The sequence below is a fragment of the Panthera leo genome, chromosome A3 (genome assembly GCF_018350215.1).
Source record: "Panthera leo isolate Ple1 chromosome A3, P.leo_Ple1_pat1.1, whole genome shotgun sequence".
Classification (NCBI taxonomy): domain Eukaryota; kingdom Metazoa; phylum Chordata; class Mammalia; order Carnivora; family Felidae; genus Panthera; species Panthera leo.
The window spans coordinates 4,411,556-4,425,086 of NC_056681.1; the positions used below are offsets into that span (position 1 = coordinate 4,411,556).

At 43.1% G+C, this 13,531-nt stretch overlaps 1 pseudogene; it reads right to left on the reverse strand.

Moving 5' to 3' along the window:
• Positions 1–10,900: 10,900 nt before the first annotated feature.
• LOC122214815 lies at positions 10,901–13,174 on the reverse strand (annotated as a pseudogene).
• Between the last annotated feature and the right edge of the window lie 357 nt (positions 13,175–13,531).

A 13,531-nucleotide genomic window follows, 5' to 3' on the forward strand; every position in this document is an offset into this window, starting at 1 on the left:
ATATGTAACAACGTCAGAATATAACACAATTTAATCTACAGTAAGATGAAATTTATGATGTAGTATAGCGTATAAATTGTGTATAATTACATACAAACCATATTACAGAAATACATCCGTAGCGATGTGTTATGAATAATTTGTACTATCTTGCGACACGGCACAAATAGTATGTGAAATCTCTGAAAATTGATAAAAGTATTAAAAAGTATATGGCCCATTGTAAACACTCAGGAAATACAGAGTTTTACTATTACAGTCGTATGTACATGAGTAGCAAAATACTGAACGGTACTGGCACATGGTAAGTCCTCTGTCAGTGGTGGCTTGTATCACCACGGTCGTACCCATGTGAGTCCTTAGCACGGTGCCGACTCAGTAGGTGTTAAGTCTAATTACAGTACACGCAGCGACTATTCTTTGGGGTTTTCCTAAGCTGTACGATCATATCATCCACAGGTAATGATGGCATTTCCTTCTACTTCCTCAGGTTTTTAATTCCAATAGTAATTATTATGTTTGTGGAATCGTACTGGAAGTGTAACCAGACCTTCCAGAGTGGAATTAAATAGCAGTGATGAGAGCAGGCACTGTTTTCGTTGCTCCTGACTTCAAGAATGGTGAGCATATCACTGGCTGCTGGACCCATGCTCACTTGGGAGATGTATCCATGACGTGAAAGAGATATCCCTTTTATTACTCTCCTGCCGAGGGCTTTAAAAAACAACCAGGAAGGGACCCAAAGTTCTCCAATGTCTTTTTTAAAAATATATATATATAATTAACTGTCAGGTTAGCTAACACACAGCGTATACAGTGTGCTCTTGGTTTCAGGAGTAGATTCCTGTGATTCATGACTTACGTACAACACCCAGTGCTCATCCCAACAGGTGCCCTCCTCAGTGCCCATCCCCCATTTTCCCCTCTCCCCCGCGCCTCCCCCCCAATCAACCCTGTTTATTCTCTGTATTTAAGAGTCTCTTACGGTTTGCCTCCCTCTCTGTTTGAAACTATTTTTTCCCCTTCCCTTCCCCCATGGTCTTCTGTTAAGTTTCTCAAGTTTCACATATGAGTGAGAGCATATGATATCTGTCTTTCTCTGCCTGACTTATTTCACTCAGCATAGTACCCTCCAGTTCCATCCACGTTGCTACAGATGGCATGATTTCATTCTTTCCCATTGTCAAGTAGTATTCCATTGTGTATATAAACCACATCTTCTTTATCCATTCATCAGTTGATGGGCATGTGGGCTCTTCCATGATTTGGCTATTGTTGAAAGCGCTGCTGTAAACATTGGGGTACATATGCCCCTGTGAATCCGCACTTCTGTATCCTTTGGATAAATTCCTAGTAGTGCTATTGCTGGGTTGTAGGGTAGTTCTATTTGTAATTTTTTGAGGAACCTCCACACTTTTCCAGAGCAGCCGCATCGGTTTGCATTCCCACCAACAGTGCAAGAGGGTTCCTGTTTCTCCACATAGTCGCCAACGTCTGTTGTTTCCTGAGTTAATGGTAGCCACTCTGACCAGTGTGAGGTGGTGTCTCAGTGTGGTTTTGATTTGTATTTGCCTGATGATGAGTGATGTTGGGCATCTTGTCATGTGTCTGTTGGCCATCTGGGTCTCTTCTTTGGAGAAGTGTCTATTCATGTCTTTTGCCCATTTCTCCACTGGATTATTTGTTTTTCGGGTGTTGAGTTTAGCCTCCACTACATCATTGCTTTACATCATTACATTACTAGTGTAGTCATCAAGACAGTATGGTTCTGGCACAAGAACAGACACACAGACCAATGGAATAGAATAGAGAACCCGGAATTGGACCCACAAATGTATGGCCAGCTAACCTTTGACAAGGCAGGAAAGAGTGTCCGATGACAAAATGACATTCTCTTTAGCAAATGGTCCTGGGAGAACTGGACAGCAACATGCAGAAGAATGAAACTAGACCACTTTCTCACACCAGACACAAAAATAAACTCAAAATGGATGAACGACCTAAATGGGAGACAGGAAACCATCAAAACCCTACAGGAGAAAACAGGCAGCAACCTCTTTGACCTCAGCCGCGGCAATTTCTTGCCCGACATATCTCTGAAAGGAAGGGAAATAAAAGCAAAAATGACCTACTGGGACCTCATCAAGATAAAAAGCTCCTCCACTGCAAAGGAAACAATCAACAAAACTAAGAGGCAACAGACTGAATGGGAGAAGGTATTTGCAAATGACCTATCGGATAAAGGGTTAGCATCCAAAATCTACAAAGGACTTACCAAACTCAGATGCCTTTTGAACCTTCATTGAGCAGCGTGATGTGTCTGCTCTTTGGACCCATTGATATGGAGAATCCCATTGGCCAGTTTTGCGATCCTGTCCCGTAAACCCCTCTGGCTGTTGTCTGGATCCCATCGTCTCTAATGTAATCCATCTCTCACTTTGTAAGTAGTGTGTCAAGCATCAGGGTCAGAAGACAAAGCCTCACTATCATTTTAGGAAGAACCAAATGGGCAAGAAGCAAGCCTAACACGACAGCATCTTTCTAAATGTTGCCAAGTTGTTGAAGCAGCTTTGACAAACGCAAAGCAGCAGTGGAATGCAAAAGAACTGTGGTCAGAATTGCTTTTTCTACAAGCGGGCATGGGCGGAAACCTAAATGCATCTGAAAGCTCATCTAAATTTAAACTCTTACATTGAAGGTTCGGGTTTCCGAAGATGCACTGAACTATACCTGAAAAAGCCCTTGCCTTGATCACGTGTGCAGGTGAGTTAATTCTATGTGCAAACTTAAAATTCCTAACTGAAGAAGAAGCAGGTGGCCCTTAAGTAGAATTTTTATTTGAGGTAGGTAGGTATAAAGCAAATCCTGGGTTTTTGTTTCTGTCTTTGTTTCTGTCTTTGTTGGGTAGGAAGAAACGCAAGACTGAGCTGTTGATTTCAGCACATCAGCGGGTTTCATTGAGGATTGAACCTTGGTCACGTGGACTCTTATTGTCACAGGCACACACTTGGGACTCCTGTGGCTTCCATATTAGTATTACTACTTAATAAGAGTAAAAAGCCTTAAGGCAAATGATAAGCTACTATTACAACTTCAATTTATTGCTGAAACTATTATAAGAATATTTGAACCTCTATATGAAGATAATGGAAATGTTTGTAGTTGTGGATGGAAGCAATTATAGACTTCTATATGGGGTAATTTCTCAATTGGTTGTATAATAAGCTATAATTTTATGGGTAAAGGTTTAATGCTTTGTTACCATGTACTGTCGTTTTGAATTTAACCTGTATTACCTACTGATTTTTAGATTTTCACTTACTAATTAAGGAAAGACCTCTTCTCTTGTGAAACGTATTCATTTCTGTGTTGGACTTGTGTTCCAGGAGACAAATAAGAATTATTCTAGCTATTCCAGTGACAATAATTCCTTTCTGTGTGAAGGCAAGAAAATGTGAATTTTCCCTTAAAACTTTCTGTATTAACAGTCTGGTTTCTGCCTCACCTGTTAACCATTTTTCTTTAGGAGCCTCTGTTTCTTTGATCCACATCTTTGTATGGCCAATCTATTTGTGACCTGTGTTTTCAGTTTGAAACTAAGGAAAAAATTGTAGCACCAAATTACCCAAATGAAACTATATTGAGGGTTCCTTGAACTTTAGGAGTCTGAGACATTTCACACTTGAGAGGCATCAGAAAAAATGTCATTGTGGACACTGCCAACAGAGGCTGCTTAATAATTGAGAAACACAGAACAGTGGGAGGAGTACTGAATAATTACAGATTTACCAAATACAGTGTGATTTTGTTTTTGCGGTGTGATTTCTAACGGGTCTTCAGATGTTTGCTAAGCACTATTAAATTATAAAACCCTAAAGAATGCAGTTTCACATGCCCTCACTGGCCACTTAGTACAATGTCGAAGGATCCCTCGTTTGAGGGGCTGTTTAGTAATCCCAGCCCTGTGTGCAGTTACCCATTTCTTAAAGTCTTTGTTCACTGAAACCCAATTTAATGGAGACTCTCTCTCTTTCTTTTGAGGTACCCCAACCTTGGTACCACGCAGCATTTTTTTTTTTTTTAATTTCTTCCCTTTTGGAAAAAGATGAGGAACCGATTCTTATCTGTGGCTCATGGATCCTTCTGACAGCTGAACTCAGTTGTTCTCAAACTTGAACTTCATCTCTGAAGCAGCCGTGTGTGTGTGTGTGTGTGTGTGTGTGTGTGTGTGTGTGTGTGAACGGTCTAGGTAAGTGGGGGTTAGGGAAGTCCTATGCTCACCTCCCCGATATCAAGAGCGTCACATTGACGAGCTTATTCGTTTCACCAGAAAGTTGATTGAAATGCCGTCCTGTTTCTCCAGTGGGTTCATTCCACAACTGTCATTCCAACAGGTAGTCTTTCCATCATCATTCACGCTCCTGCTAATCCCACCCCCGAGGCCACCCCTCCCAGCCAAACTCTCCACTTTTGGTTTGTGTTTCTGGAGAACCTCAGTTTGGAAAGGAAGGACCGAGGTGCAAGGCCAGAGGTCCCAGGCGGCATCGTAAAAGTCCTGAATTACAAGCACACATTTGGGTCTCAAGATGTGTGCTTCGGGACATGGGGTACACCAGGGCCTTGCTGGGGGCTGTGCCCTGTGCCTGAGCTCCCCTGTCAGCCCCCACCCTCTGCCCACATTTCTGGGCTCAGGCCAGTGTCACCCCCTCAGACACACTTCCCCGATCACACCTTCTTTTTTTATTTTTCAAATTAAAAAAAAATTTTTAAGTTTATTTATTTATTTTGAGAGAGAGAGAAAGTGGTGGGGAGGAGCAGGGGGCGGGGGTGGCTGGGGGAGAGAATCCCAAGCAGGCTCCACACTGTCAGCACAGAGCCGGGTATGGGGCTCGAACTCCCAAACTGTGAGATCTTGACCTGAGCCGAAATCGAGAGTCAGATGCTTAACTGACTGAGCCACCTGGGCCCCCCTTATTTTATTTGATTTTTCCCTGATCACACCTTCTAAAGTGATGCAGCCACCACCACATCACAGGGCTTCAGGTGGACCTGGTGACCTGCTGAGTCACCTTGATTATTTATTACGTTACCATTTTACTGTCTGAGTTCTCTCTCTAGAACGAGAAGGCTTTCCCTGCCCTGTTTGCAGCCAGCGGTGCCTACACAGCGCCGGGCAGATAGTAAGTGCCCAGTAACTATTTGCCGAGCGGGTGAAATAGTCTGCGCTATGACAGGCAGTGAAAGCATCTTTTTAAGTTTCTATTCAATCCAAATGGTTAACACACAGTGTAATATCAGGTGTACGATACAGCGATTCAGCACCTCCATCCGTCACCCGGTGGTCATCCCGCAAACGCGCTCCTTAAACCCCAACCCCTGCCCGCCTCCCCTCTGGCGACCATCAGTGTGTTCTCTGTAGTTCAGAGTCTGTTTCTTGCTTTGCATCTCTTTCTCTCTCTCTTTTCCCCCTTTGCTCCTTCGTTTTGTTCCATTTATTTATTTATTTTAGAGAGAGAGCGTGCGCGCGCAGGGGAGAGGGACAGAGGAAAAGAGACTGGGAATCCCAAGCAGGCCCCATTCTCAGCTTGGAGCCTGACATGGGGCTTTATCCCACGACCCTGAGATCACGACCTGAGCCAAAACCAAGAGTCAGACGTTCAACCAACTGAGCCACCCAGGCGCCCTCGCTTTTGCTTTTTAAATTCCACCCGTGAGTGAAATCATCCGGTAATTGCCCTTCTCCGGCTTACTTTGCTTTCGCACGCTAATTACCAGCTCCATCCGTGTCCTTGCAAATGGCAAGCGTTCTTTCTTTTTTATGGCTGAATGCTATCCCTGTGTGTTGCTGTGTGTGTGAACCACATCTTCTTTATCGATTCATCGGTCGATGGACATTTGGGCTGTTGGCATCATTTGCCAACTGTCGACAGTGCTGCTGTAAACCTGGAGGAGCACGTATTCCCTTGAACTAGCGTTTTCGTATCCGTCGTGTAAAAACCTAGCAGTGCCAGTGCTGGATCATGGGGAAGTTCTCTTTTTAACTTTTTTCAGCCACCCCAGACTGTTCTCCAGAGCGGCTGCCCCGCGTTGCCTTCCACCAACAGTGCAAGAGGGTCCCCGTTTCTCTGCATCCTCGCCGACACCTGTTGTTTCTCGTGTTTTTAAACTATAGAAAAAATTACTCTTAACAGATTTATGCAGAGGAACTACCAGAATACCGTGTTGATAAAAGACTAACCCCAAACTTGATATCAACAGTCCCCTTGAGCCTGCTTCACTGAGCCCCGTAACAGTGAAATACCACGTTAGGAAAGTACTTTGCCTTCCTCCAGAGGCGTGCTTCGTGAAGACGGGAGCCACATCTGCCTTGGTCACCGTGATCTGCTCTGGTTCTGGTCTCAAGGAGGCACTCACCGAGTTTGCGATTAGAAAACAGTTCTAAGCAGTGTTTTGTCAGTGGGCTGCATCACAGAGTTTATTTCCAATCTACCAATTTGGGGTGGTTTTTTTAAATTAAGCGGGGTACCTGGCTGGCTCAGTAGAGCATGTGACTCTTGACCTTGGGGTCGTGAGTTTGAGCCCCACGTTGGTGTTAGAGATTACTTAAGGAAATAAAAAAATATATAAATAAAAAAAAATAAAGTGTCTTGGGTCAGACTTTAAAATCGCAGGTTCTGGGGGCTCCTGAGTGGCTTAGTCGGTTAAGCATCTGACTTGGCTCAGGTCATGATCTCACGGTTCGTGAGTTTGAGCCCCGCGTCGGGCTCTGTGCTGTCAGTGTGGAGCCTGGAGCCTGCTTCCAATTCTGTGTCTCCCTCTCTGCCCCTCCCTTGCTCGTGCTCTGTCTCTCTCTCAAAAATAAACATATATGTGTGTGTGTGTGTGTGTGTGTGTGTGTGTGTATATATGTATATATATACACACAATAATATATATAATATAAATATATTTTTTGCAAGTTCTGGAGCCTGACTGCCTGGATTTGAATTCCGAGTCTGCATTTTTGGCTGCGTGAACATAAACCAAAGAAATTGTTTGGCTTTTTACTCCTCGGTTTCTTCATCTGTAAAACAGGATACGAATAGCCCCTTGCATTATTCCTTGTAAAACACTTCAACCAGGGTGGACCAGGTAGCATAGTAGCTGTTACTGCAGTCACGGACCAGTGATGTGCTCATGCAGTTCCTAGTCGTAATTGTTTGCAGTGACCGATTGTAACATTGAAAGATTTAAAAATTTCAGGGGCGCCTGGGTGGCTCACTTGGTGAAGCGTCCAACCTCGGCTCAGGTCACGATCTCGCGGTCGGGGAGTTCGAGCCCCGCGTCGGGCTCTGTGCTGACGGCTCAGAGCCTGGAACCTGCTTCGGATTCTGTGTCTCCCTCTCCCTCTGCCCTTCCCCCGCTCACGCTCTGACTCTCTCTGTCTTTCAATGATAAATAAACGTTAAAAAAAAAAAAAAGATGTAAACATTTTAATCTTGAAATTTAGGGGTTTTCATTTTTTTTGGAGATTTCTTGTTTTTTAAAAAAATATTTGTTTTGAGAGCGAGAGAGTGAGTGGGGGCGGGGCAGAGAGAGGGAGACAGAGATCCCAAGCAGGCTCCACGCTGTCAGCACAGAACCTGAGGCGGGGCTCGAACTCACGAACCCTGAGATCGTGACCTGAGCCGAAATCGAGAGTCAGACCCTGAACCGACTGAGCCACCCAGGTATCCCAAGGATTTTTCTTTTTAAATTTTTGGTTGAAATGTCAAGAATATACAGGATGACGTGGGATTGTAATGTACAGCATGGTGAAGATAGTTTACTGTCCTGTATTGTGTGTTTGGAAGCTCCTGAGAGGGTAGGTCTTAAAAGTGGTCATCACAGGAAAAGAAAGGTTTTGTAACTATGAGTGGTGTTGGATGTTGACTAAACTTCCTCTGATGATGGTTTTGGGATATATATACATATATCAAATCATTATGTGGTGCACCTAAAAACGAATACAGTGTTACGTCTGTGATAGCTCAGTAAACAAATTTAGAGAGAATAGTGTAACGAACCCCCATCCGCATCACTCGGTTTCAGCACATATCCAGTCCCAGCCCGTCCCGTTTCGCCTCTGCCCGCCTTGGTGACGTGCTGTAGCTGTGTCGCCCCTTCTGCCAAGAGCTCCTCCCTTCCCAACTCCGTGCTGGGGGGTGTACTACTGGGAGCGATGGGCGTGCTTACGTCGCGGAAATCGGCAAATACTACAGACCAGGACTCCCCTGCCCCCACCTCTGTGCCAGGGAGCCTGCCGTTGGGCCGTTACCGGCATGCCCTTGCTCCCTCTCCCACCCTGCCCTCCACCCGGCTAGATTATCTGGGAGCATCGTTATTTTCTTTCAGTGGGTACACCTAAAAGGTTAGAATTCCTTCAGACCTTTAATTCCCTGTCACACATAAAAGAGTTCATTTTTTTTAGAATGTTTTATTTATTTTGAGAGAGACAGAGAGAGAGAGGGAGGGAGGGAGACAGACTGAGGATGAGCAGGGGAGGGGCAGAGAGACAGGGAGACACGGAATCCGAAGCAGGCTCCAGGCTCTGAGCTGCTGGCACAGAGCCCGACGTGGGGCTCGAACTCACGGACCGGGAGATCATGACCTGAGCTGAAGTCAGACGCTCAACCGACAGAGCCCCCCAGGTGCCCCAAGGACTTCCTTCTTTTTTAAGACTGAGTAGTATTCTGTTGTGTGTCTGTGCAACATTTTCTTTATCCGTTCATCTCTAGACAGACTTAGGTTGTTTCCTTGTCGTGGTTATTGTAACACCAGTGAACACGGGAGAGTAAATCTCTCTTCAAGATACTGATTACATTCCTTTTGGCTCTCTGCCTAGAAGTGGGGTTGCTGGATCATGAGTTCGTTCTGTTTTAATTTTTGAGGTTTTCCGTAACGGCTGTACCAATTTACATTGCCATCAGCAGCGTACAAGGATTTCCTATTCCACACATCCTCATCAACACTTATCTTTTTGCCTTTTGGACAACAGCCGTTCTGATAGGTGTAAGGTGATGTCTTGTGGAAGTTTTGACTTGCATTTCTCTGGTGATCAGTGATATTGAACACCTTTTATATACCTTTCGGTCATTTGTGTTTCTTCTTTTGAGAAATATCTATTCAGGTCCTTTGTCTATTTTGTAATTGGGTTATTTGGGTTTTTTGCTATGATTTTGCATATATATTTTGCCTATTAACCCCTTATCAGATGTATGGTTTGCACATACATTCTCCCGTTCCATAGGTTGGTTGCCTTTTCACTCTGTTCATGGTTTCTGTTGCTCTGCAGAAGGCTTTTAGTTTGATGTCATCCTGTTTGTCTCTGTTGTGCTTTTGCTGGCTGTGCTTTTGGCGATATCCAAAAAATCATTGTCCAAACCAGTCTATAAGCTGTTCCACTATGTTTTCTTCCATTAATTAGAATTGCTCTTACATTTATGTCTTCAATCCATTTTAAGTTGATTTGTGTATATGGTGTGAGATAAGAGTCCAATTTCATTCTTTGGCATGTGGATATCCCGTTTTCCCTATACCCTTTAGTAAAGAGACTGTCCTGTTCTTCATTAGTACTCTTGTCAAAAATCAATTGACCATGGATGTGAGGATTTATTTTGGGGCTCTCTATGCTGTTCTATTGGTCTATATGTCCATTTTTATGTCAGCACCATAGTGTTTTGATTACTGTAGCTTTGTAATATGTTTTGAAATATATTTTAAAGTGTGATGCCTTTAGCGTTTTTCTTCTTATTCGTGATAGCTTTGATTATTTTGAAGTGTTTTGTTCCACAATAATTTTAGGATTTTTTTTCTATTTCTGTAAATAATGCCTTTGGGATTTTGCTAGAGAGTACATTGAATTTGTAGATAATTTGGGGTAGTACAGACATTTTAACAATATTTATTCGCAGTCCATGAACATGGGATGTCTTTCCATTCACCTGTGGTGTCTTTAATTTCCTTCATTAACATTTTATAATTTCAGTGTACCAGTCTTTCACCTCTTTGGTTAAGTTTATACATAAGTATTTTATTTTTTTGTTGTTGTTGCTGTTGTGAATGGGATTTCCTTCCTTCTTTTCTTTTCTTTTCTTTTCTTTTCTTTTCTTTTCTTTTCTTCTCTTTCTTTCTTTCTTTCTTTCTCTTTTCTTTTCTTTTTTTCCAATGTAACATTTTTAATACCCAACGTTTTAAACATAAGGCAAAGTAGTCTTAGGCAGGCAACCACTGCAAAATTTTTAAATGTCCATGGTGATTACACAGGTACGGATCACATGTAGTATTTAGTGTATGGTCAAGCTAATTAAAAAGAAGTCGAAAACAAAGTTAAAGTTAAGAAACAATACTGCTTTGAAAAGCTTCTGATGTTAATTTACTTCTGGACAAATAAGGGGGAAAAGCCATCAGTAGGAACCTATTTTAATTTTAGTCTCTATCCTTAAAATTGCCTAAAAGTTCTTAGAACGCAGAAAAACTAAATTTTGAATGCATTTGTAATAGCTTAACAATTTATGTGCCTTATTAAGATCCTTTAATTGAATGTTTTGAAATCAATCATAATTCACTGCAATGATAAATCAGAAAAAGGAAGCATTTTTAAACGGCCTGTTACTATGGCCTGGCCAAAAGTAATTATCGATTAGTAACAACACATACAACAGATTGAGAAATTAAATCCTCTGCTATATACTTTTAAGTATTTTGTCAGACTTGAGAAATGTTTCTGTCAATAACATTCATTTCCCCACAAATGCAATTCTTTTTTAAACAAGAAAACAGTTCTTTCTGTGCAGATTTTTATGTTTATCAGTGCAAAGTGAAACAAAGCAATCTCAGTAGAAATGGCTTATTACAATGTTATTTTAGAAAGGCTTATGCTTCAAAATGTACTGAAAGATACCCAGTCCAAATCGTGAGAATCATCAACCTTGATGGCTTCTCTGCGGCCACCTTTGTCTCTCCCCGGCCTCCCAGGGGCTTGTCGAGAGAGGCCAGCCCCAGGGGCGCCTGGGTGGCTCAGTCGGTTAAGCAAGCGTCTGACTTCAGCTCAGGTCATCATCTCGCAGTCTATGAGTTCGAGCCCCGCGTCGAGCTCTGTGCCGGCAGCTCAGAGCCTGGAGCCCTGCTTTGGATTCTGCGTCTCCCTCTCTCTCTGCCCCTCCCCTGCTTGCGCGCGCGCTCTCTCTCTCGCTCAAAAATAAACATTAAAAAGAGAGAGAGAGGCCAGCCCCTCATTCATATCACTTGCAGAAGTTTCTCGTCATGTCTTGTCAACTTGTTGAACATCTAGATTCTTAAATAGTTTGTTTCACCTTTTTTTCCCCCAACGCTTGTGTTCCTCTCTTCCGAGCAGCCTTTTTATGTTCATACTCCTTTTGATTTCCAGCGCAGAACACGTCCTTAATTTGTTCCTCATCGACACTGGGAATGGGTTTCAGGAGATTCAGGAAAACGCCACCTGGTCTTCAACCAGCGTGCATTGTGGAAAGGCCGCCATTGAGGCGACTTCAGCGGTTTCCATCAGAAGTTCAGCTGACCCTTTGTTCCCCAGTCAGCCTCACTGCTTATCAGATCTCTCTTTGGTTTCTGCAACCTGAATGAAATTTCATCAGCCACTTTCTCTTGCAGATTGTCCTCTGCGATCTCCTACCGGCCTTGATAGTTCATTTCTAGTCTGTCCCCCAGACTCTCTTTAACGGGTTGTTTCTGTGCGAGATGACCTTGCCCATTTTCCTCTTCCTTTGACCCCCTCCTTTTTTTTGCCACCGTGCATATATTCATCTACATGTTTGTCTCATTCTTTTGTGTATGTTCTTGACATTTCCTCTTAAGTTTCTTAGCAAGCAAGTAGTTGTAGGTCTCTGATTGTCTGCCTCTGACAGTAGCAGTCTCCGTTCCCAAGATACCAAGTTCAGTGGCCACTGCATCTTGAGTCTATTCTTGTAGCATAGCACCCCCTGTGTCGTTAACCTTCTTTCCTCCAGGAACAGCTGGTTTCTGGCTTCTGAGGCCAAACTGAAAAGGGCTCTGGTGTGGGAGGAGAGTTAAAACATTTCTGTCGCTGGGGCGCCTGGGGGGCTCAGTCGGTTGAGCGACCGACTTCGGCTCAGGTCACGATCTCGCGGTTTGTGGGTTCGGGCCCCGCGTCGGGCTCTGTGCTGACGGCTCGGAGCCTGGAGCCGGCTTCCGATTCTGTGTCTCCCTCTCTGCCCCTCCCTTTCTCATGCTCTGTCTCTCTCTCTCTTTCTGTCAAAAATAAATAAACGTTAAAAAACTTAACAAAAAAATTAACTTCCTCTTTGGATAGTTTGTTGTTCGTGTAGAGAAACGTGGCTAATTTTTATGTGTTGATTTTTAATTTTGCAGGTTTGCTGAGTTCATTTATTCTAACAGTTTTTGTTTTTGAGTCTTTAGAGTTTTCCACATATGTGAATCCAGTCACCTGCAAACAGAGATACGTCTGCTTCTTCCTTTCCAGTTTGAATGACTTTTACTTCTTTTTCTTGTCTAATTGTTCTGGCTACAATTTCCAGTACTATGCTGAACAGAAGTGGCAAGAGTTAGCATTCTTGCCTTGTACTGGATCTTGGAGGACAAAGCTTTGAGTTTCCCCCCATTGATTATGGTATTAGCTGTGGACTTTTTTCATATTGACCTTTACCGGGTTGAGGTGAGTTCCTTCTGTACCTATTTTGTTGAGAGTTTTTCTCGTGAGTGGATATTGAACTTTGTCAAATGTTTTTCTGCATCAGTTGAGATGCTCATGTAATTTTTTATCCTTCATTTTGTTAATGTATTGTATCACATTGATTGATTGGCATATATTGAATTATCTTTGCATCTTAAAGGGCTAAATCCCACTGGGTCATGGTGTATGGTCCTTTCAATGTGCTGTTAAGTTTGGTTTGTTAGTATTTCACTGAGGATTTCTGCATCTGTGTTCATCAGAGATACTGGCCTGTAGTTTTCTTTTCTTGTGGTATCTTTATCTGGCTTTGGTGTCAGGATGATACTGGGTTCATAAAATGAGTTTGGATGTCTTCCCTCTTTCTCTGTTATTTTGGAATGTTTGGTAGAATTCACCCATGAAGCCATCTGGTCCTGGGCTTTTCTTTGTTGGGAGAGTTTTGATTACTGATACGGTCTCCTGCATTGTTATTGGTTTGTTCAGGCTTTCTGTTTCTTCTTACTCAGTTTTGGTAGGTTATATGTTTCTAAGAATTTATCTACTTCTGCGTTATCCAGTTTGTTGGCATAGAATTGTTCATAATATTCCCTTATAACTCTTATTTCTTTTTTTTTTTTTTTTTTAATTTTTTAATGTTTATTATTGAGAGACCAGAGAGAGAGACAGAGCACGGGAGGGACAGAGAGAGGGGGAGACACAGACTCCGAAGCAGGCTCCAGGCTCCAGGCTCCGGGCTTTCAGCACAGAGCCGGACGCGGGGCTCGAACTCACGAATCACGAGATCATGACCTGAGCCGAAGTCGGACGCTTAACCGACTGAGC